This window comes from Papio anubis, chromosome 1 (genome assembly GCF_008728515.1).
Source record: "Papio anubis isolate 15944 chromosome 1, Panubis1.0, whole genome shotgun sequence".
Classification (NCBI taxonomy): Eukaryota; Metazoa; Chordata; class Mammalia; order Primates; family Cercopithecidae; genus Papio; species Papio anubis.
Genome location: NC_044976.1, coordinates 142,301,325 through 142,326,292, shown reverse-complemented (window position 1 = coordinate 142,326,292; position 24,968 = coordinate 142,301,325). Strand labels below are relative to the sequence as shown.

Sequence of the window (24,968 nt, the reverse complement as noted above, 5' to 3'; positions counted from 1 at the left end):
GTCAGCACCCATCAACTCGTCATTTACATCAGGTATAACTCCCAATGCAATCCCTCCCCCCTCCCCCTCCCCCCTCCCCATGATAGGCCCCAGTGTGTGATGTTCCCCTTCCCGAGTCCAAGTGATCTCATTGTTCAGTTCCCACCTATGAGTGAGAACATGCGGTGTTTGGTTTTCTGTTCTTGTGATAGTTTGCTAAGAATGATGGTTTCCAGCTGCATCCATGTCCCTACAAAGGACACAAACTCATCCTTTTTTATGGCTGCATAGCATTGTCTTGTTTCTGATAAAGTCAGTGCTAATTGTTATCTCTGTTCCTCGCACATAATGTGTCTTTTTTCCTCTGGCTCCTTTTGAGATTGTTTTCTCTCACTTATTTTCAGGAATTTTATTATAATGTGCCTCTCTTTTTAAAAAAAATTCTCTGTTCAGTTGTACATGTGCACTTTTGTTACATAATTAAACTCATGTCATGGGGATTTGTGTTCGTCCTACTTGGGGTATGTTAGGTTTCTTGGACCTATGTGTTTATAGTTTTCATCATCAGGAAATCTTTTGAGCATTACTTTTTCAAATTTTTTGAATTCTTCTCTTTTCCTAGGACCCCAATTTACACACTTGTTAGACCTCTTACGTGATCACAAAGCTAAGTGAGAATCTGCTTTTTCTTTCCATCTTTTTCTTTCCATGCTTCAGTGTGGAAAATTCCTATTGTTATGTATTAATGTTCATTGACCTTTTTTCCCCCCAGTATCTCTTCTGCTATTAAGCCCATCCAGTGAATTTTTTTTCTTTCAGATATTGTTTTTTTCATCTCTCATTTTTTAAATCTCTATTTTACATGTATATTTTTATTTAAATACTTGTTAATTCCAACATTTCTATAATTTCGGAGTCTGTTTCTATTATTTTTTTCTCCAGATTATGGGTCATCTTTTTCTGTTTGTGTGTCAAGCACATTTTGATTGATTTGATTAGATCGCTGATTTTTAAAATTTTGTTGTCTTTAGAGATCAGTGAATTTTTGTTCCAGTATCAATTAAATTATTTGAGGATTAGCTTGATTCTTTTGAGTCTTGTTATTAAGCTTTATTAGGTCAAGCCTTGAGTAACTATGTGGGGACTACTCCTAAGACATGGCTTTGCTAGGGTCTCTGCTGAATGTTTAAGAGTTTAATGAGATGTTTCCACTGTGACTAGACTAAACTCAAACCCTACCCACTTCTCAGCCCTGTGCATGCTTGAGTACAAGTTTGTCCAACCTGCTGCCCACGGGCCACTTGCAGCCCAGAACAGCTTTAAATGCGGCCCAATGCAAATCCATAAAATTTTTGAAAACATTTATAAGATTGTTTTGCAATTTCTTTTTTAGCTCATCGGTTTCATTAGTGTTAGTGTATTTTATGTGTGGCCCAAGACAATTCTTCTTCTCCCAATGTGGCCCAGGGAAGCCAAAAGATTGGACACCCCTGCTCAAGCCAAAAGATGGGACACCCTTGCTCAGTTTCTAGTTCTTGGGTACTTGTTCTTTCCCCCATAGTTGTTTTTCTCTAGTCTCATGGAGTTACATGCTGGATTCAAAGGGACATTTGATGTAGATTTCTGGAACTTTCTCTTCATCTCTCCTTTCTCTCTGGTTCTCTGATATCTCTAGGCTTTGATCTCTGTCTCCTCAGCTCAGCAAGATGGCTGTGCTTCATTTAGCTTCCTGCTTTCTGTGCCATAGTTCCAGGACATGCCTCCAAATTGTAAACCACATCTTACTGGTCTTTCTTCTCTCAGGCATCACAGTCTTGTGCTGGCTATTGTCGAACACCTGAAAACATTTGTTTCATCTAGTTTGTACAGATATGCATTGTTTACCACAGGAACTATGTCCTCAGTTGTAACCAGAAGCAGAAGTGAGTTGCCTATGGATTTTAATTTTTTGCTAATACTGCCCCCAGAAGTATATTGTAAAACAGTTTTCTACAGCCTCCTATACGTATTACTTTTTTTTTTTTTCTTAATCCACTCTCTGCTCCCTACCACCTGCCAAAATATTTGGTCTTCAAAGTCTTAATAAATACCAGAAACTGAAAGTATTCCCCAACACGTGGCAAGGTTTTAAAATAGAAGATACGTTTTCTGTGCTACTCTGTCATTACTTTGCCCTAGGTCATTCCATATGAATTATGTTGACCCTCCACTTACAAGTAAGATACAGCTCATTTGTTGGACGGTCTAATTCCTCATTTTCTCCACTTTGTTGGTCTACAGTTTTTCTTGGCAGGTTATCCCAACTTCAATTAAAGTTACTTCTCTCCTTCCTTTATTATACACAAATGAATCTGGGTTAGTATAACCTATTCAAACACTGCTTTTTATTTAGTGTCACTCATAGCTCTACTATTTCATTTTCCTGCTTTTCGTGTAGGGAATGATTTCTTACTTTCTTGTTGAAAAACCCAAACTTATTCATTGTGAAGTTGGGGCAAGAATCTGACTACTTCACTATATTTTCTAAGTAGTCATGTCTAAGCACTTACATAATGAAATGCATGTTATTTTGTGATAAAATGTTTTTCTTTTATTTGTCCTTTTTGAAGGAAATAAATTTATGTGTAGATATTTTATTAATATTTTCAAAATTTTATATATAAAAAGAGTATACCATTTGTTACTTCTCTTACAGTATAGCAAAAGGGGCATTACAAAATATTGGCTGGAAGACAGCATTGAGTCTTATAGGGTTAAAAGCCACTGATTTACTTAACAGCTTATTAATTGCTTTCCATGTCCAAAGCACTGTCCTTTGGAAATACAGAAGCAAAATGGATGTTGTCTATGGCCCTGGTGAGTTCACATTTTAATAGGAGAGGTATCCTGGAGCTTCATGAGTATAGGTCACTTATAATATTTCTTCTTCCTAGGACAGCCATTGACACAGACAGGGTGATTAATAAATGCACATTGAATTAATGAAAGTCAGCTCTCAAATAGCTTAATAAAGGACAATAAGTAAAAAGTGAACCAATAGTGGTACAAGTGGAATACCCTAGGAGTTTAGAAAAGAAAAATATCAGATCTGATGTGACCAAAACAGGGCTCTTGGAGGAAAGGGCTTTTAATTTAAACCATGATGCATAAACCAGATTGACATAGAGGCAGATGACAGGGGGTTCCAAAGTGAAGGACAACCAAACACTCACAAATGAAAGATTACCCAATATGTTGGAAGAGTAATTAGCAACCAAGTTTGTCTGAACCTTAGTACTCAAGTTCAAGTAAAGGAGTAACGAGGCTTGAAAGTTAGTGCCAGCCAGATTGCAGAAGAAACTACACCACGGACAGCAGAAACCAAGGTTCATTTCTGACACAATAAAAATAATGCCTTAGGAAGATTAATCTAGCTGTGGTATGTAGGAAAACTATGATGTCAAGGAACAGGGCTTAACTCAGGGGATATTCTTATATCAAATGCCCCACCAAATATGTAAACCACAAAGAATCTCCTTTTTGAAACTAGTAAACCTCAGGATGACATTATTATTTTTAATATCCTGTACCTGTAAGGAGGAGATGAAGAGAAATGAGATAATATTTATGTCATATATGTGTTTAGGAAAAAAAGATACAGTGTTTGAAATAAATAACAATGTAACGGGATAATAAGGGATCATTCTAGTAACTTCAACATTTTCTTCCTCTTCATTCTCCAATACAGACACGTTTAATGTCACCCTGGTCATAAGGTGCGGGGAGCTAGGCAAAGTAACAGTAGAGTAAGTTTCAAAAAGACTGTCCTCAAAGGATTTCTTATATAAGAGAGAACAGACTCAGATACGTTGACTTTTGTTATTAATTTAAGAAATGGCCCAGGCGCAGTGGCTCATGCCTGTAATCCCAGTACTTTTGGAGGCCCAAGTGGGTAGATCACGAGGTCAGGAGTTTGAGACCAGCCTGACCAACATATGAACCCTTGTCTCTACTAAAAATACAAAAATGTTTAACCAGGTGTGGTGGCATGGGCCTGTAATCCCAGCTACTCAGGAGGCTGAGGCAGGAGAATCACTTGAACCCAGGAAGCAGAGGTTGCAGTGAGCCAAAATCATGCCATTGCACTCCAACCTGGATGACAGAAAGAGTCTCCATCTAAAAAAAAAAGAAAAGAAAAAAAAAGTCTTAAAACTATATTGTCAGCACAAGAAGAATGTAATTGGATGGTGTTTACTGTTTTTTGTATTTCCCTGGATACTTTAAATTTCTTCTAAGTAGCAGAGACTTGAGAGTTATTCCTCTGTTTTGGATAATTAATCTCAGGTACCTGTAAAGAAACAGACTTTAAACTATAGAAGCATCTTACGCATACCTCCCTAAAAGCCTTGGATTCAGTCAATCTCTTAAGGTTTGCCTCTACGACAACAGCTAATACCATTTTACTTATTCTAAAGCCCAGGCAGTGAGATGAAGTCCCCCTCTGCAGACCCAAGCCAAAAGGACACACTGAGGCTGGAATGTGAATTAAAATTTTCTCTGGTCAGAAGAGATGACGAGCTTGGTAATCTTGTGGTATAATATTAGATTCTCAGCTCACACCACAGAAGTCCATTATGGGCCTCAGAAATCCCCTGGTTACTTCTGCCCCCAATTCCTATGAAAATAATTACTAGTTCATGCCCGAAGATTAAAATAGCCACAGCATAAAACAACTTCAGTGTTCCTCTTAGCCTACTTATTTGCTTAAGCCTCCTTCCAGAATATCCCATCAGTCAGAATTCCAGGCAGTGCTTAAAATGTGCGAAGTTGCTAAGCTTTCATCTCTGACTATTTTGACTAGGTCCCAGTCTCTTCCTCTAAGTGGGGTGTGATTTTTATGTTCATTCTTTCTCGTATAAATCATACCTGTCTTCCATTTAGTGTCTCCTGTTTTAGATACGTTAACCAGGCATAAGAGTGCTCCCAAACTGAGTAGAAAGAAAGAGAGAAAGAAAGAAAGAAAGAAAGAAAGAAAGAAAGAAAGAAAGAAAGAAAAGAAACCTATTAAGGGTTTTTTCTTAATCTTAAAATGAACAAATAAAAACTTGGAACATTGAGTGGGCAAGAGAAGTAACCAGCATTCGTGTGAATGGGTGGGGCAATTCAAATTCACTTTGGCATTTGACATTAATAGTAATGGCAATTAATTCTAATAAACCTCACTGTAATGAATTTTTGGTTTTGAACTAATTGAACTGTGATAAACTGGAATTGTGCTAGAAATAAAATAATAATAATAGCATAATAAACATAAAACTAGTATCATTTCATGTCACTTTTGAAAGAAATAGTAAATAAAATTGAGTTGATTTATGGGTGTCAGATCAAGGCAGGACAGTATAGCATCTAAAAGTTTGAACTGTTGTGAATTCGTACAGTAGAACCTCAATAAAACATAACAGATTTCATAAATTAAGTCCGTTAGCATGACTTTATACTATAAAATTATAAATATTAAAAAGCTAATCTTTATTGCATACTTACTATGTGCCAAATGATGTTTTCTATGCATTTTTCTCATTTAATTCTTATTTTTTTATTACATAATCCTGTCCATTTTACAAATACAGAAATTGAACTTCAGGAAGAGAAAATAGCTTAGGTAAGTGAATTAGTGGGTTAGGTGGGGCTGGTGATCAAAACTAAACCCCTGTTCTTAAATACTGTGCTATTTATTTTGCTTACTCTTTATGCACAATAGTTAGATTAGGGTATGAGTTCCAGTCGCATCTCCTAAGTGTTTTAGTAGAATCCTGTTGAATTTGTTATCATCTGTTCAATAGTTAAGACTACATTTGGTTTTCAAGCAGCGTTAAATACAACTTAAACGATGTTAAAAAAAGGGGGGGGGGGAGGTTCATTGTATGATTCCACATGAAGTTTGGGGTACCTAGTTACTAAAGTGAGTTAAGGAGCTCAACAGTGTTGTCAAGGAACCATGCTCCTCTGTCCATGCACCACTTTTTTATGGTTAAAATGGTGAAATTTATTTTATGCATATGTACATCACAATTAAAAAATGAAATTTTAAAAATCCTAGTATATGGACTTTTTTGTCCTTAGGATATTAGATGCTAAATTTTTTATGCTAACAGAAGTATGTCAAAAGGCAGGGCCCCAAACAAATTCTCCAAGTCCCATATAAGTTCACATATATCTCAGGGTAATTTTCAGAGTGCCACAAACCTTACCTGCCAGCTTTATTTCTCTTGAGGCTGAGGTAACCTATTTCTATTAGGACCCACTAATATAGATGAGTTAATGGAAATTACATTACAAGATTGGAACGTGTCAAGAAAGAGGCAGACAGAACAAAGTTTGTAAGCCATTCGCCATTCATAACACTGAAGAGTGCCATCTCCCTACAAGATGGAACAGAGGGCCAGGAATCAGGTCCCTGTTCAAGTCAGAAATGAAGGCGGAAGCCTGGTGCTAGGGACATCTATCCCTTTTGTGAGGAAATTGAAGGCTTCCTCAGAAGTCCCAGCAGATTCCGCTTATATTCTATTGCCCAGATCTGTGTCACATGGCTACACGTAGCTTCGAGGAATGCTGCAAAGGCAAGCAATAATTTGGCAGATCTAAAAGTGCAAATGGGCAAAGGAGAAGAGGGCCAGGCATGGGCACAGGGCTAGCCACCCAACAGTATTTGTGGAAAGTAAATATTCAGAAGATGGTGTCTTCATCTGTTGAGGCTGCTGTAACAAAAATACAATAAACTGAGCAGCTTAAACAAATAAAAAATTATTTCTCACAGTTTAGAGACTGGGAAGTCCAAGATCAAAGTGCCTGCCATTTGGTTCCAGGTGAGGGTTTGTTTTTCGGTTTGCAGACGGACGTCTCCTCGCTGTGTCCGTCCATGACAGAGAAAGCAAGATCTCAGATCTCTTCCTTTTTTCATAAAAGCATTAGTCCCATCATGCAGGCCCCACCCTCATGACTTTATCTCACCTTAATTACCTCCCAAAGGCCCCACCTCCAAATATCATCCCATTGAGGGATAGGGTTCCACCATATGAATTTGAGGGGGATATCACATTCAATCCATGGCAGAAGGGATTATTTGATCAATATAGTATAACTTTCATTAACTGGTATTAGAATTCTTCTAAAGCAAATTTTTTTTCAGAGATCAGGTCTTGTGGAAATAAACAGTTTTTATCTTGGTAACAGTTGCTGAAAAATGCCTATGTGCAGGTAGTGTCTGGACCACACTGACAGTTAGGCATGTGTAGTTCATACCCAGGTCTCTTAAGAAGTATGGAGACTGCCGGGCGCGGTGGCTCAAGCCTGTAATCCCAGCACTTTGGGAGGCGAAAGACAGGCGGATCCGCGAGTCAGGAGATTCGAGACCATCCTGGCTAACACAGTGAAACCACGTCTCTACTAAAAATACAAAAATTAGCCGGGAGTGGTGGCGCCTGTAGTCCCAACTACTCGGGAGGCTGAGGCAGGAGAATGGCGTAAACCGGGAGGCCGGGCTGCAGTGAGCGAGATCCCAGCGCCACTGCACCTCCAGCCCTAGGCGACAGGCGGACTCCGCCTCAAAAAGAAGTATGGAGACTGGATGGGGAAATTATTCAGATTAATCTGCACATGACTATAAGGTAGTATATAATGCATACTATGAAAAAGCAAGTAAAGGGCCAGGCGCGGTGGCTTAAGCCTGTAATCCCAGCAGCACTTTGGAGGCTTGACAGGCGGATCTTGAGTCAGAAGATTACGAGACCATCCTGGCTAACGCGGTGGAAACCGTCTCTACTAAAAATACAGAAAACTAGCGAGGCCTTGATGGTAGGCATACCTGTAATCCCTACAGCTACTGCGGAGGCTGAGGCAGGAGAATAAGTAAACCCAGGGCCAGGCGGGGAGCTGAGTGGTCAGCGCCCTTTGCACTCCAGCCACAGGCGCAGGCAGACTCCGTCTCAAAAAGAAAAGAAAAGAAAAGAAAAAGCAAGTAAAGTAAAATGCGGCAACTTTAGTGGAAGGAGAAATTATTTTTTACCTGGGAAAAAGTTCTGCCACAAAAAAAGCACTTGCTTATTTTGTAGAGAGAAGACTATCCTCAGAGAAATGGCTCTCTAATGATAGAGTTTCAGATACTACAACAACTATGTAAAAGATAAAAATGCCAGCATAGTATAAACACCAAAAACTGCCAGATGAATAAGAATCTGCCCTGACGGTGTTTCAGCTACACAGCATTGTCAGAATGTGGATCGCACCATTCGAATTCCCATGTGTCCACATGAATGTGAGCATTCTTGATACCACCATGGGGCACCTCTGAGATTTTCCTCTCCCGTAATCATTTCATCAGTTTGAGATTCCAGTGTGGTTGGGGACCAAGAATTGTTTGGCATGTTAGAGAAGCACATAGCATTTTAATTGTGCTTGGAGACAGCGAGACTGAATGAGGGAGAGTAATTAAGAAACATAAATAAACTAGGCACTCTGTTTTGCCTCACATCATGTCATTATGGCTCAGAATGAACTGCTGAGCTTTATGAGTGAAAGAAGCAGCCAAGGCCACTGAGTTTGGAATAAGACTATGGACTATATGGAATACGTTAGGTGAAGAATAGAGACAACTACAATGTTATTGTAATTATTTTTTATTGTACATTTACTTCGTTTATCATAGAAAAACACACTAATTATGTATGGGGCATATGGCATGTGCTCTGGCCTTAATCTGTGAACATCATTATATCATTTTTATTATTTATTTATGTATTTATTTTTGAGACAGTGTCTCACTCTGTCGCCCAGGCTGGAGTGCAGTGACACTATCTTGGCTCGCTTGAACCTGGGTTCTCCTGCTTCAGACTCCCAAATAGCTGAGTTACAGGCTCCCGCCACCATGCCTGGCTAATTTCTGTGTTTCACGATTTTGGCTGGGCTGGTCTCGAACTCCTGACCTCAAGTAATCCACCCACCTTGGCCTCCCAAAGTGCTGGGATTTCAGGCGTGAGCCACCGCGCCCAGACAATATACATTTATTTAAATTAATTATCAAATTAAACCTGTGAGATGGATACTCTCATTCTCTCCATTTCATAAATGAAGAAAATAAGGCTTGGAGATTTCAAGTGACATACCAAAGCTTATGTATTCCTTTCTAGGCGCTTAGCAGGTACTAACAGTCATTCAGTGGCAGATCTTGCTTTTCATCATGACCTATCAGACACCCAAAGCCAGAATTTTAATTATCATGTAAAACAATATTTCTGTAACCCAAAAAAAAGGCAATAGAACTCAGATTTTGAAAAACTTTTGGCAGATTCCAGGTCTAGAAAAGATAATTATCTTGGACACAAGCAATTAAATGTAAACATGTATAATGTGAAATATTCAAATGTATATTGAAACTGTCCCTGAATTGGATGCATTTATCAGTGGATAAATGTATTATAATAATTTATTAATAGACATTAAATTAATATACTTATTACTAAATGGATGAGTTTATTAAGATACCTAACAATATATTAAACAAGGATATGAAGGCTTGTTTTCATAACAGCATCACTAATGCTGCTAAATGTCCATCTCTGTGCAGATATTGGCAAACCTTTCCTCTAAAGACTAGACAGTAACTATTTTCAGCATCGCGAGTGATAGAGTCTCTGTCACAATTATTTAACTTTGCTGTTGTGGCCATAGACAATGCATAAATGAATGGGTGTGGTTGTGCGCCAATAAAATTTTATGTATAAAACAGGCAGAGGTGAACTTGGGCCATAGTCCAAGGTTTGCCAGCCCCAGTGTTAGAGAGCTAAAATGATCCCATTTTAGGGAGAAAGCTCTGAAAGAGTGCTAGTATAGTAAGCAAGAAAAAAAGTAGATATATTTAAAATTTAAGCAACACTTGAATCTCATTTTTATAAACGAAGGGAGTCAACATGGTTTTCATTTTCACTTTCAGCAGTATTAAATAATGATTCCAAGGAAAGAAACTTATGTTCAATTATAAAACTAATTTATAAGGCAAATTGTCTAAACTGTCAGATTATCTAAACATCAGAAGACACGTCAGAGGCAATATTAGTACACAAAATAATGTTTAGAAGAACCAGAATAAAGCTCACCACCAGTCAATCTATACATATTTAATGACCATGAAATATGTAAGTTCTATTGCAGAAATGCAAAGATAAAAAAGAAGGCAAAAGAAAAGAAACAAATATTAGAAAATTAAATTTATTTAGTTTATGAGAAATTATCATGTGGTTATTGTTTATTTCTATGTAATAGCTTTCTCTCGATATAACAAAGAAGAAAATAGATCAATCTCCATGAATTAAGATTTTTAACCATCTGAAACAATAAGACGGATGCATATAAACTCTTGAAATTAGTTTCACCTCTATTACTCTAGTTTTGCGAAGCAGACACTAAAATAAATAGATATGTGTGTTTGCATATGTGTACATACACAGACATAGACATTTATATGTATGTTACTTAATTGTTGTTCTCTGTATAGTATATGTAGTGTGTTTATTATATGTGTGTGCATAAATACTGTGTCCATATACTATATATATACACGTACAGTGTTTATATATGTAGTGTTTATGTAGACATATATACCATGTATATTGTATATGTAGTATATATATACACATATGTACAGTCATCCCTCAGAATCCACCTGGGATTGGTTCCAGGATCCCTATGAATACCAAAATCCACAGATGTTCAAGTCCCTTATATAAAATGGCATACTACTTGTGTGTAACATACACACATCTTGCCATATACTTTAAATCATCTCTAGAATTCTTACAATACCTAATGCAATGTTAATTCTATGTAAATAGTTAAACTATATTTTTATTTGTATTACGTTTTATTGTTGTATTATTATCTTTTCCAAATTTTTTTTTATCTACAGTTGGTTGAATTCATGGATGTGGATAGCCAACTGTATTGTATGTCCATATATACACACACACACACACACACACACACACACATGTATTTACTATATAAAGAATGAAGAATAAATAATATACAGATTACAAACATTTCCACATTATTCATCTCATTAAATCTTCACATCAAAAGGTAATACAGAAAAGGTAATACAAAAAAACAAACACACACACACACACACACACTTGAGTGAAGATAACAACAAATAGATTTGTAATGGAGAGACCAAGTCAACTTTACCTGTACATATCAATCAGTTCGAGTCCTCTTTTCCCCAACAGACGGTTTGGAAGGAGAAAAACGAGTCCATCATGCTGCGCTCCAAATCATTTATTATCTTAAAAATGTGGGAAAGCCAGAATTGGTAAACAAGACTTTTGTAAGCATGCATAAAACATATTAAATATTTGGTGGCAAGGGATTTCCATGAGGCTTTCATGGGAGTTAATAAATCAACAGAAACCACTTACCGAAACATTTTCATGGGTCCAGTGGAATTCTAAGCAAATATCAGGTTTAAGAATGAAAAGTCAGTTATATTTTCAACGTAATCTCACGTTCAAAGAAGTGTAAAAGATGCTTAAGTGTTAATATTTTATGTTTCCCCACTCTCAGCAGTAAATGCAGCCCATTAAAAAGAATGCTAAGCCATAGCTGTTAGCACTGGCACGGGACCAAGGAAACACTGAACCTTCACAGAAGGGGGTTAATTGCTACACGAAGAGGTAATTTATTAAGGAACACTGAAGCCCTGTATATTCCCCAATGCGAGGCTGAACAGCAAAATCTTATGTGAATATTACATTTGATAATCAAGGCCTTTTCTATGGCAGACTTCAGAACTAGCTAAGCTAAACAAAAAGGGGCAATGGAGGGGAGAAAGGGAGAAAGAAAAAATTCCAACACCATTTTTCTCTATGGCTCCCATAAACCTTTACACGGTGCCCTCCAGTCTGCCGCCCCCACCACCAGGAAAAGTTTGCTGCTCCATAAACCTCTTGGTGGCTGATGAGAAAGTCTCACATAACTATCAGGTGCAGGGCAGCTTCTACTGTTTTTTATTTGTCCAGATCTGATTCTTCAGTATTCTTCCGAGTGTCAAACTTAATTTTCACCATTTATCAGAGCAATGTTTTCAGAACCTTATCATGTTGAACTAGACCTTCTTTTCCATCGCAGTTCAGACCAATATCACGTGGCCTATTAAACATCAAGTGTGAAGAAAATAGTGGCCCCATGTGTCCTAAGCCTAATGTCTCCCTTTTGGCAGAGTTTCGTTCTTAGTCCAATGGGTGCCTTGTTCTGTCCTGAGCTTAAGATTTTGTCAATGGCAAAGGTTCAAGAGACAAGTAGAGTCCAAAAGCAAGTGTGAGGGCCAAAGTGGCTCTGAGAAATCATTTTACCTAAGAAGCTGATGATTTTCTTGGCTGCACTGGCAACAGATTTTGGAGTCTCAGAGAACTAGAGAAGGAGAATTAGTTTTACCTCTTTGTCTTTCTCTCCTTCTTTTTTTTTCCTTAACATCTCCAACAGCAAATTGTCATTGAAGAAAAATTCCCTTAGGGGAAAAAAAATAGAGCAAAGGAGAAACTGGTTCTTCCATCTTTTTCATTTTGAACTTAGTCTTCTAGCCATCTCTAATCAAGCCCTCAAAAAATGAGTATTTATGGGGTGCAGATCTTCCTCCTGGCACTGGGTTGAGAGAGGTGATAGAATACAGAAAGCATAAAACACGAGGCCTGGTCCAGCCCTTAAAGTGTTCAGTATCATAGGAAAGTTTTTTTTTAATAATCCATGTGAAACAAATAACAACTTTATAGTATCTACAATAGGGATAAGAGAGAGAGAGCACTTTGAGATTTTAATGGATCCTTATTCCTCTCCCTTGTTGAGCTGCTCTTCTACTTCACTTTGTATTTTTATTTCTCACCCTCCTCCATGTTTTCTATATCTTCTTGGCCTTTTCTTGTCCCTGAGCTGCATATGCCCAAAGCCCTATTTGGACCTTTCACCAGCCACTTAACGTCATGCAATCTTGAAGGGCTCCATGATCAAAATTATGTCTCACACTTGCAACTAATCCCCCTATGACACCCCCATTTCTTCAATATCAATGGTGTTAGTGGAAAAAAAGTATCAATTAAGCTAGTTTACACAAAGCAGTAGGTGGCCTAAGCATCCCCTTTCTCATCCCCTCCTTCTTCATATGCTTTTCAGATTATTGACTTTATATGGGAATATCCTATCTCATTCTAAGACTAGATCCTGAGCATGTATCACATGACAGGGTGGCCAGGTCTAAACCAGGGGAGGGGACAGAGAGGTTTCTTTCACAGCTTCTGAGGACTGTCCATCCACTATCCCACTTCAAACTATCATCAAGTTTCATAACTGTTCTTGCCCCTTTTTATTTGGAGTTTGACAGCACGTTGCTATATTTCATATATGATCTTATGGCAAGGGAGAAGAGGAACTACTTTTTCTATAGAGCAAAGGGAACAGTATGCCCTAAGCCAAGAGAAAACAATACATGTTCTGCTTTCCAGCTCCTAGTGGGGTATGTACCTGTTACTTGGAGACCCTTAGAAAACGAAAGACAGGAATGGTTCCTGTTAGACAAGAGAGAAAAGCTTGGATCCTCTGAGATGCAGATTGGTGTGGCTTCCTAGGATCCTCAAGATACTTTCTGTTCTCCTTTCTTTCCTCTCTCCATTTAGAATTTCAGATACTTATCTTGGTTATCTGGGCTACATGTAACTAATACGAAGCATGGTCATTTACATATGAAAAACATTTTCAGTAATTTTTTATATTTTTGAATTTTTTCAGCTAGTTATGTTTATTTCTTTTAATGCATAAGTGCCTTCTTAATTGGATTAGTATATCATCTACTAAAAGCAGCCTCTATTCAGGATTATGTTTCACTTAGGACCTCATCCTGGGTAGATTTGAAAGTCACATTAATAATCACTATTAAGCTCATAAGATGAAACCAAACCTACACATACATACACATTTCCAAGGGTTGCAGACTTTTGGTTTTTAATCTGATTTTAAAGAAAGCCTGTGTTAGTTCTTATTCTCTGCAAATACTCCATTGAGGAGTGTCTTATCGTTTCAATCTTGAAGTTTATCTTGGAATTTATCTAAAAGGAATTATTTTGGTCACCAGGGTCAACACCCCTTTTCTTTCTTAATCTTTGTTTTTAGTTTTCTTTCTAAGGAATTGGAAGAAAACACAGGCAGATGAGTACTTAAGCAATCCCAGAACTTTGCATGTCACTTGACCCAGAGCCAGGCACATGTAAAGGTCTTCACTTGCCAAAAACACACCAGGGACCTCTTAAGCAATCAAGAATTGCTACATGTGTGCAAGAGCTAACATCTTGAAGACAATCAAAATCGGTAATTCACTTACCCTCTGTTTCTCATTCATTCACCCTCTGAGCATCTCGACATGCTGGAGCATGGAGATCCAAACTGGAAACCTTGACTGCTCCTTCTGCTTGTGGAAAGGTGACAAGATCATTCCCTCTTGTTCACAATTGGGCATAATGAAGAGGAGTGGAGGACTGGTGGAGGACTGGACTCTACTCTCAAGAATCCCTGGGGAAATGAGAAAAAACAGGGAAACAACGACAGAAGAAAAAGCAGCAAAACAAAGGACACACTAAAATCAACAAGAGTGAAATAACAAAAGGAAGAAAAAGAGAAACTCAACCAAGGGTCAATTTCTGCTTCTTGTATAGTTCTTTTGGGACCACTGATAACATAAGTAGGAACTGATCCTCAAAAAATGGGGACTTTATTTGCATGAAACATGGAGGACTTACTTTTGCTTGTGGCATTTGTTGTATTTAAAGGGAAGTGAACTACCTCCAGTCTTTCCTGCATATGAGTTTTCCACTTCCAAAAATGGGATCTAAAATATATAAGACATTATTCACTACCTGCATTTGATATGAGAAGAATTAAAGTATTCCCCAGCAGTTTTATTCACATTTATTATAGTGGGCCAGGAGATTTTCCATAAAAATGAGTAGCTCCCAGCAGGAACAAAATGTATACAATTTGCTGATCTTGAACACAGTGTATTTATATAATACGTTTTATCACCTGTAGGCCTTACAGAGCTAGGTTTTCTCCTGGGATGCACTGTTAATATTTCAACCTCTGCATATGCCAAATGGAAACAAAGATTATTTGAAAGGGTAAATACCCGGCTTTCATTCTTCCTGGCACAATACCGATGCAGCATATTTAACTTGAGTTACTAAGAAAACTGAGGATCTTTTACAAGATGTGGCAATATTATGCAAATGACTAATTCCAGTTAAATTCTTTTAAGTGAAATGTGTTATTCAGGGGTCTTTTGATGGCAAGTGATAGAAAACTAACTCAAACTAACTTAGAGGAAATTTACTCATAGATAATGAAGCATCTCACATTATCAAATGAAGGGTTAAATAACCAGTTCACTGGAAGGACAAGAATGCTGCTAGCCCTCAAAAAACAAATGCAACCAGAGTTTCAAACAGTGAGGATTTTCTGTGTTTTAGGTTGCTTTTCTCTGTATGTCAACCTCTTTCTTTATTTAAATTTCCTCCATAAGGCAAGAAACATGCCTTCTGGCCAGTCCTAAGCATCAAAGCATCATAGCTAACAGCTTTTAAAAACAGAAAAGGTTTTACCCTATTCTTTATTCAAATATCCAGGCAAAGGGTTCAGATCAGTTTGGCTATATCAGGTACTCATCCTGTAAGCCATAGAGTGATCCTTGCATCAGATGATCAGAATACGCTCTTTCCTCGTGTTCCATACGCCTCCATCATATGATTAATGTTTGGCAAAGTGAGAGTGAATGCTCCCTTCCTTTCAGTTCAGCACCAAGAGCTGCATCATGGTAAGTAATCTAGGAAGCATAAAATCAATGTGGGAGGCCTAGTGGGTCTACTTGTGAGCTGAGACCGTCAGACAAACTGCCCACCTCTTGTTTGAGTTTTAGTTTCCACCTCAGTAAAATCAGAGAAAGAAGCCCTTTCTCAAAAGAATGGCTGACTGATACAACATCATGGATGAATCTTACATTCATTACACTGGATAAAAGAAACTGGGAGCAAATCAAATTCTAAAATAGAGCTAGGCACAGTGGCTCACACTTGTAATCCCAGCACTTTGGGAGGCTGGAGCAGGAGGATTGCTTGAGCCCAGGAGTATGAGACCAGCCTGGACAACATAGAGAGACCTTATGAATGAATGAAAGAAAGAAAGAAAGAAAGAAAGAAAGAAAGAAAGAAAGAAAGAAAGAGAGAGAGAGAGAGAGAGAGAGAGGGAGGGAGGGAGGGAGGGAGGGAGGGAGGGAGGGAGGGAGGAAGGAAGGAAGGAAGGAAGGAAGGAAGGAAGGAAGGAAGGAAGGAAGGAAGATCTAAAAGAGGCAAGACTGTCTTATAGTGACAGAAACTCAATCAATGCTTCCCTGGGTTGGGTGGTGGAGAGTATTGAATGAAGAAGATATGACGTAACTTTCTGGAAAAATTAAAATGTTCTACATCTCAACTCAGGTGGAGTTACATGAGTGTATATGTTTTATTGAAAGTCTTTAACTCATACACTTAAAGTATGACGATTTCATTTTACGTAATACATCTCAATAAAAGTTGAATATCTTTTAAAAGTATATCAGAGGCCTTGAGATGAGCATGAAATGATGCAGGGCACGTCAAAGCACTTTTTTTTTTTTTTTTTTTTTTTTTTTTGAGATGAAGTTTTGCTTTTGACAGACATCTAGGCTGGAATGTAATGGCATGATCTTGGCTCACTGCAACCTCCGCATCCCAGGTTCAAGCGATTCTCCTGCCTCAGCCTCCCAAGTAGCTGGGACTACAGGTGCCTGCCACCACACCTGGCTAGTTTTTGTATTTTTACTAGAGATGGGGTTTCACCATGTTGGCCAGGCTGGTCTTGAACTCCTGACCTCAGGTGATCCACTTGCCTTGGCCCTCCAAAGTGCAGGGATTACAGGCATGAGCCACCGTGCCTGGCCCAAAGCACTTTTTAATCATAAAATAATATGCATATATCCTTGTTTTTTAATAGTGTCTGTGGCTAGTTTGTTCAGTTAAGTCAGGATGCTGATACAGCCAACTATTAGTCAGACTCTACTGCTATAAATTACTCCTGCCTCTTTGGGCATATTTTCTCTTTGCTCTTCCCACTGCAGGATTCCACTCAACTAAATCCCAGGTGATAAGGCCTTTACAGTTATCCCAATCCCTGGTGACACATGCAGTCATTCGATCTGCAGGGGAGACACAAATTGCAACAGGGACAAAATATACACAGCACAAGAGGCATCACTAAAGACTCCTGCCCCATAGGGAAGTAAGTGCTTCTGAGCTTAGCGAGTCTGGGTTACTAAGGGTTTCAGTTATTTATCACTACTTAATAATTTACCTCTAGATGTAGGGTTTAAGACAGCAATAATTTACTCTTTCTCACGATGCTGTGGGTTGGCTGGACTCAGGTGGGCCCTTTTCCATGAGGTGTCAACTGGGGTCAACCATGTGGCTGTACTCAGCTAGCAGCTTAGCTAGGCCTGAAACACCCAGGATAATACACTCATGTATTTGGCACCTCAGCTGGAGTGGCTGGAATGGCTGAGAGCTGGCTGGGCTTCTCTCTTTTTACATGTGGAAGTCTAACCCAAGCTTTTTTCAGTGACACCTAGATACCAAAAGGAAGAAAACAAAAGTTGCAAGTCTTCCCAAGATCTGAGCTCAGAGGCACCAGAAAATCATTTTCACTGCATTCAGTTGGTCAGCACAAGTCATAAGCCCATCAGACTCTACCGCTTGATGGGAGCTTTGTCATTCATGCTGGGAGATGGGAAGAATTGTTGGTGGACATCTTTACCAACAATATCCAGCACTCTGCCATTCATTTCTTCCACCTGTTATAAATAATTAAGTTTAAGGTCGGTCAGCCCCACAGATATAGGCCCCAAAATAAGGGACTTATTTGTCCACGAATTGATTCATTCAAATCACAAGTATTAAAAATTCACTATGGGCCAGGTATGTTGTATGTTAGACATATCAAACAAAAACTCCTCTATCACAATTAGTCAGGAAACCACCTGGTGTGTGAAACTGTTGGCTCGGCAAGGTCAGTCATGCCATTACCAAATCACATGACAAAGAGTTCCCGTTTGTCCAGATTTTGTAAATAGCGGAATACTTTGGAGATCAATGGGCCTTTCTTCTGGCTCTAAGAGGTACTTCCTTCTATTCCCTTAGCTGGATGATAATCTTTTCTCTTTTCAAGGAATACTAAAAAACACAGTAAATAAATGTAGACAAATAAAAGTTCATGTAAATTAAGAGAGGGTCTTTTGAAGATGGATAGAGTTCATTTTTATTCCATTAATTGTTCCACAATGGTCATCTACCCATTCCATAACAATAAGTGCTTGCTATCTGCTACATTATAAGCACTTCCCTTTCCTAGCATAAGGGAACACCCCCTTTACCTATCTTTTCTTTAAATTAACAAAGTTTCACTGCCACCTTTCCATTTTCATATGCTCGAGGTCGTAACTCCAGTAGACTTAGCCCTGAGGATGGTGGGGACTGAGACCGGGAAGGAAGCCTACCAGGAGAGGTCTAAAGCCAGAGTATTAAGATTCCTTTCCTTCAGGTGTGAAGTGTCCTCCTCGGGGGTGCTGACTGTCCCAAGTCTCCACTTGCCAGCTTCTCCTAGGTCTCATCCACCAGTCTGGTTCCTTTGAGCCAAGTGTGCCTTCTCCTTTCTCCCCTTCTCTCTCCAGACTAAACTTTACTGATTCTATGGCCCAATTCCTCGAAGGATTAACTGAATCACAGAAGGATGTTAGAGATTGACAGAAGCCCCCTGTGTTTGCATTTTGATTTTCAGGGCAGACGCAAATATCTCTAAGGCATGAAGCTCTAATGGCAGCAGGCAGAGGCATGAGGGAGAGGCACTGGGGCCAAGTCTTACCTCAGCATTCCTCAAGTCATAGGACGTATACCACTTTTATCTGCATGTCAGATAAATCGGCAACTCAAAAAACTCCACTCATTTTCTCCTGGAAACTTTCATTTTTAATGTTTGATGAATGAATGTCAAGAGAAATTTCAGAAGAGAACAGCTGGTTCCTTGCGAAAGCAGGCTGCTGAAACACCCTCATTTGTTTTAGTCAGAAGCCTTTACAACAGAACTTTGGTTTCTGTGAATTGATCAAGTCCAAGAGCTCAAGGGGGTGATGAGGTCAAGGCCACTGCAACACTGCCTCGCTAGGGTTCAGCTAACTGCTGATTCCTTGTGAAAGCAGGCTGCTGAAACACCCTCATTTGTTTTAGTCAAAAGCCTCTACTACAGAAGTTTGGTTTCTGTGAATTGATCAAGTCCAACAGCTCAAGGGGGTGATGAGATCAAGGTCACTGCAACACTGCCTGGCTGGGGTTCAGCTAACTGCTGATGTGTGGGTTTCCTTTAATGATGTGGAGTAGACTAATAAACAGAAAATGCTATATTTTGGAAAATGAATGAAGCCCAGTACTGGGAGACTCTTGGGTGGAGTGTGTGTTAACCCTCTGCTGAGCCAGAAATGGGACCTCTGAGGTTTCTCGTGGAAATTATAATATTTGTGGATCTGAAAATAGAGAAGCAGCCAAATCTTAGAAGTTGAATGAAAATGAGTCATTTTGGTAAAGTACTTCACAGGCCATACAAACAACTTCTCAGTCATTGTCAGGACTGGAAATGTCCTTAGGTGGGTTCTGAAGAAAGCTCTTTGGTTTCAAATCTTGGTGATGCAGCAAAATTAACTTATTTGAATTTTTGTTTCCAGTGTTATAAATGGGAATGATAATAAGAGCATCTACCTTAGATATTATGGCAAGAAGTCAGAGAAGGCTTTGGAACACTTTGAAAAGCATATGTCATATCCTAAATGCCCCATAAATGTTCCTCATTACTATTTAAGTATTGTCAAGTCCTTATCATGCCTACTATGCATAAGAGCAGTTGGACAGATATCCTTGACAATGATGATGGCACAGACATCTACCTATCATTGGAATGAGTTTATAAGCTTGCATTAAATTCTTGCATCCGTAGATTTACTTTCCTAATTATGTTGCCTGGGTTTGGCACTCTCCAAGCATAAACGATTATCAGTAAGAGGAGAAAGCCAAAAATTTGCTGAATGTTAGGAAGGTGGTCTGGCCTCTCAGGCCTCTTCCAAACATAGGATTCTGTTACCCAGAAAACAAGTTTTAGGTGAGTAATCCGCCATGTGCCTAAATCCCTAATAGCTAATGAGGCATTGGCTTATTTTGCACAAGTTTTTCTTCAGGGTTTCCAAAACTAAGTGGCAACACTTTTCTTCCTAATCCAACTAGATATCTTTCTCTCTTGAGTATCAGTTATCCATTCCAGGAGGAGGCAACTGTGTGTTTCATTGCCAGGTGACCAAATATTCTTTTATCTTAGTCAAAGCCCACTGTGTGTTCTGAATGACTGCTTAGCCAGAAGGGTATGTATTTTTACGGCTGGATATAAAGTAGGCAATGTTATATAAAATACAAACTGGCAGGTCAAAGCAGCAGGAGCACTTTAGCGGACCCCAGGCAGAAGTGGTAAAAATAGTACCTAACGCTTGAGAGTGCTCAGCAGAAGCTGACAGTGTAGGCATGATTCATTCATTCGCTTTGAAGATTATGTAGGTTTATTCAGGAGGAATTCGAAGGCAGGACTCAGCCTCATTGATCGTTTCTGTGAGCAATTTTCTCACATTGTGACAAGTCCTATCCAATATTCTGCATTCAGGGAAAAAAAGGAAGTCTTTGTAGATGAGAAATTCAAAAGAAATAAGCATTGGCTGTTGTAAACAAATAACTAGATCAAATTTTAAAATGTCAGTCAACTGACAAAACTTTGACGTATTCATTCAACAATAAAAGCATTTTTAAGCACCTCCTCTGTGCTCAACCCTTTTCTACAAGTCAGGGATATAGAGAGAAGCCCCCTGGTTCCTGTAGTTTATAATATGGTGAAAATGACAAATAATAAAAAATCAAATAAATATATAGCCTAATTCCATGTAGAGTTACAGTTGATAGAGTGAAGATGTAAGGGAAGAACCAATGGTGTGAATCTCTTGTTTCTGGAACAGCATAATGAAATCAAATGAGGTCGCTCTGTATGATGTTGATAGTCAAACTCAACTTCTCCCTTTCAAATTCGTAACTATTTCTGATCATTGGTCAAAGATAAGGAACTAAGGATTGGTTAATATGGTGACTTTCCTGAAAATCAACACTAAATAACTTTTTGAAGTTTCTTTCAGCCGTGTAACAAATTTTCCTCTTCCCGTTTATCTCCAGAAGCTGAGATTCACTTGTCCCCGAGTAGCTTGAAAACTGGTCAGAAGAAAACAGTGACAACATTCTAAACAGTTTGCTATTCCTCGATTTGCAGTCAGTATAAATATACCATTTTTAAAAGGTGAGCCCAAAAACCCAAAAAGGTAGAAAAATAGGGAAGCTAAAAATAAATGACTAAAAGAGAAAAGTTCCTGTAATTTTAGGTTTAAAATACAAGGCTGAGTAATCAAGGAAAGTATTTTTACTGCCTTGTCAATATTTTTCCTGGAAGCTCGGGTAAATAGCCCTTCTTCAGATCTGTAGTGTGAGTGTCTAATGGTCTTAGGTGTCTCTGACCACAGAATAACTTTATGCCTAAGAAACAGAGCAAACAGGAACTCTGTGGTTTCAGCATTTCCCACAAATAAGTAAATACATGGATGTACATTAAGAAAAGGTTCAGGGCCATAGGACAGACAATTTGGGTCTAGTTGAGCAGTGTTCCTCTCCTAGTGAAATCTTTCATACCAGGCTATCCATGCATTTAAAGGAATCCCTGCTTGCCTAGGGTGATCTTGATCATATTTTCTGCATCGCTTATACTCTCTTTCAATTTAATGCCGAATGCCCAGCAGCTGTGCCAGAAAACCTAAGAAAGGCTGTCCTTTTTCTAAGTTGGTCCTCATTTATTTTCCCTGCTGGTGAAAAACCCACTGGCTTTCATCTCTTCTGAATCCATGGCAAGGAAAAGCAGGGGGTCAACATGCTGAACGGAGTTTAAAAGGGGGAAAAATGATCAGGAGGGCCTTCAAGCACACATACCTCCCCAGTTCTAGCTGTCCCTGGGTTTTATGAGGCATTTGCTGAAAGCCCTGCTGTTCAGGCAAGGGGAACAGCACGTGGTTTTCTTGGTAGCCAACAGTTCTGCCTCTCACTGGGGCATGCCTCCAATGGCAGATTCATTAGGTCCCACTGATCCTAGATTTAACACAAATCCAGCGCTTGAATAACAGCCCCTCCTCCTGTACCCACAGATCCTTGGTTATTCGATGCTGGTTGGAAAGTAGGTGCTGGATTTGTCAGGGGAAGCAAATACCCTATCAGATGCCCATACATCACCCTGAACACCAAGGATACACGGTGTGCTTTCCTGTCAGACATGACTAATAGATCCTCAATCTGGACTTGGCCAATGTGAAGCCAGCAGAGGTAACTGTGAGGAAGGTTCATTTTCTCTTCCAAAAAGGTCCAGTGTGAACCAGTATCTCCATTTATCTGATGGCTTCTGGCTGAAAATATTTGACAGATCACTTGGAGACAAGAAGCTCATAATTTGACCCCATAAGGAAAAAATGATGTTGTTCTTCTAGATCATTTGGCCACTTCTGACTTCTTCAGCATATCAAAACTTTCACTTAATTCAGTCAAAAAAACAGTCAGACCAGTCATTTTTAGGCAAATAAAAGTAAATACCTCTTCAATTAACAAGTAGCAAATTACTTCCAAGATATCGTGTGGGTTAAAAATATCAAATGCTGTAAGAAAGCATTAGATAAATCTATTGTTAATCAACCTCATATAGTTTATCATGAGAAAGCTAGAAAATCCTAAAAATATCTATAACCAGACTAACATTAAAAAGGACAATTAACCCATTTTTAAACAAAATGGCTCAAAGAGCCTGAATGCAAAGCTAAATGTGACCTTCTTGATGTTTTTGGATTTGATATAATGTAGGCAAATATAAATAAATAAAAAATCAGCTGAGTATTTTTTCTGTCATGTTGATGCAGTCTTGTTTTTATTCTTCACAGGAAACATTTGAGATGACTGCACTGTATACCAGTTTGTGCTCACCATTTGGCACATCTGTGACATTTTTTTCCTCCAGAAAGGCAGTAAACAGTAAGCAGACTAAGGCAAGAACTTTTTTCCCACAGTGTCTTGAGTCTGGTCCTGTTTATCTTTCTATAGCAACGGAAACAGATGTATTTTTGTGCTTGCAACTTTCCAGATGTATCACTCTAAAATGCTGTCTGCTGTTCAGAGATGTTGCTAGCATTTAGAGCAGTGAAGGCTTTGCCAATTTAATTATTTGACTCAAGACATTGCAATTTCTGCAGAGTCCACTCTCTGCGGTAGACATCTCATTAGGATTTATTCGGGGTTCTGTTGAAGTAAGTTGTGATCACAGACTCTCAGCAAAGTGGACCTGTATCAGAATTTAGGACTCCTAGAAGCAATGACTGACAGCAGTGAAGAAGACCTGAAACTCTGAAACTCAGAATCAGTGATGGATAAAATTGCTTAAATCCCGCTGTCACCTTAGGTCAGAATTGATCCAAGGCCAAGTACAAGCCTCAGTGTCAGGTTAAGGTTACATATCCCTGGTTATGGAAAAACCAGATCCAGAAGAGCAGACAAAACTTGATAGAGTCACACTGAAGCAGAGAACCTGTTTTGAGAGGAGCATCTTTCGTTTTTCCTAAATTATAGTATTCCTTCACTAACTGTGCTTGTTCCTTCTACAAACTGTAACCTTAGCCAAAAGGTATACATTTTTGTCTTTATAGCTCACAGTACCAAAATACTGAGCAGCATAAACACTAAACAGATTTTCAATTTGAAGCTATGTAAAATGCAACACTTAAAACAGTAAAAGATACATTTTTTTTTTCAGTTGAACACAAAACATTTAGCAAGACAGACTATATTCTGGGCCATAAAACAAACATTAGCAAATTCAAAAGAATAGAATTTATACAAAGCATGTTTTTGAATCGTAAAGAAATTAAAATAGGCATCAAAAACAAAGATATTTGAAAAAAATCTCTGAAATCTTGGAAATTAAAGAACACACTTCTAAACATCCTATGATTCAAAGCGGAGGTCTTGAGAAAATTTTAAGATACTTTAAACTGAAAGGTAATTAAAATACTATGTAATAAAATTTAGAAATTTGTCGGGTATGGATAACACAACCTACCAACCTACCAACAGGGATGAAATAACAGATATAACCCCTGACCTACCAGACATTAAGAGAATAGTAAGCAAATACTACAAATAATTCCATGCCTATAAATTCAACAATTTAGAAGAGATGAACTGATTCCTTGACAGACACCAACTACCAAAACCCATTCAAGAAAAAAAAATAACCTGAATAATCCTACCTCGATTATAGAAATTAAATTTGTAGTTAAAAACCTTTACACAAAGAAAATTCCAAGTTTGGGTGACTTCACCGGTTAATTCACCAAACATTTAAGGAAGAAATAATACCAATTATAAACAATCTCTTCTGAAAAAATAGGGAAAAAACACTCCCCAACACATTTTATGAGGCCGTCATTACCCTAACATCAAAACCGAAAACATAACATATAAACAAGAAATATACAGGCCAATATCCCTCACTCTCATGAACATAGACACAAAAATCTTCAGTAAAACTTTAGCAAAATTAGAAGTCCAGCAATACATAAAACAGTTACTATGCCATGATCAAATAGTCTTTATTGCAAAAATACAAGACTGGTTCAACTTTTAAAATCAATCAATGTAACTCAGTATATTAACAGACTAAATTTTAAAAGTAATATAATCATGTCTTATATATAG

General features: G+C 38.4%; 1 long non-coding RNA gene across 2 annotated transcripts; it reads right to left on the bottom strand.

Annotated features, from left to right (window-relative positions):
* Positions 1-215: 215 nt before the first annotated feature.
* On the bottom strand, positions 216-24,962 carry LOC103877820. 2 transcript variants are annotated; one of them, XR_002517416.2, is made up of 6 exons: positions 18,976-24,962; positions 14,378-14,565; positions 11,200-11,296; positions 9,120-9,198; positions 6,774-6,865; positions 216-2,908 (listed from the first exon to the last, which is right to left on the bottom strand). It is a non-coding gene; the product is annotated as an uncharacterized LOC103877820 (long non-coding RNA). The 2 variants fall into 2 exon arrangements; XR_002517414.2 differs by having other exon boundaries at positions 223-2,908; positions 11,200-14,565.
* Positions 24,963-24,968: the final 6 nt, after the last annotated feature.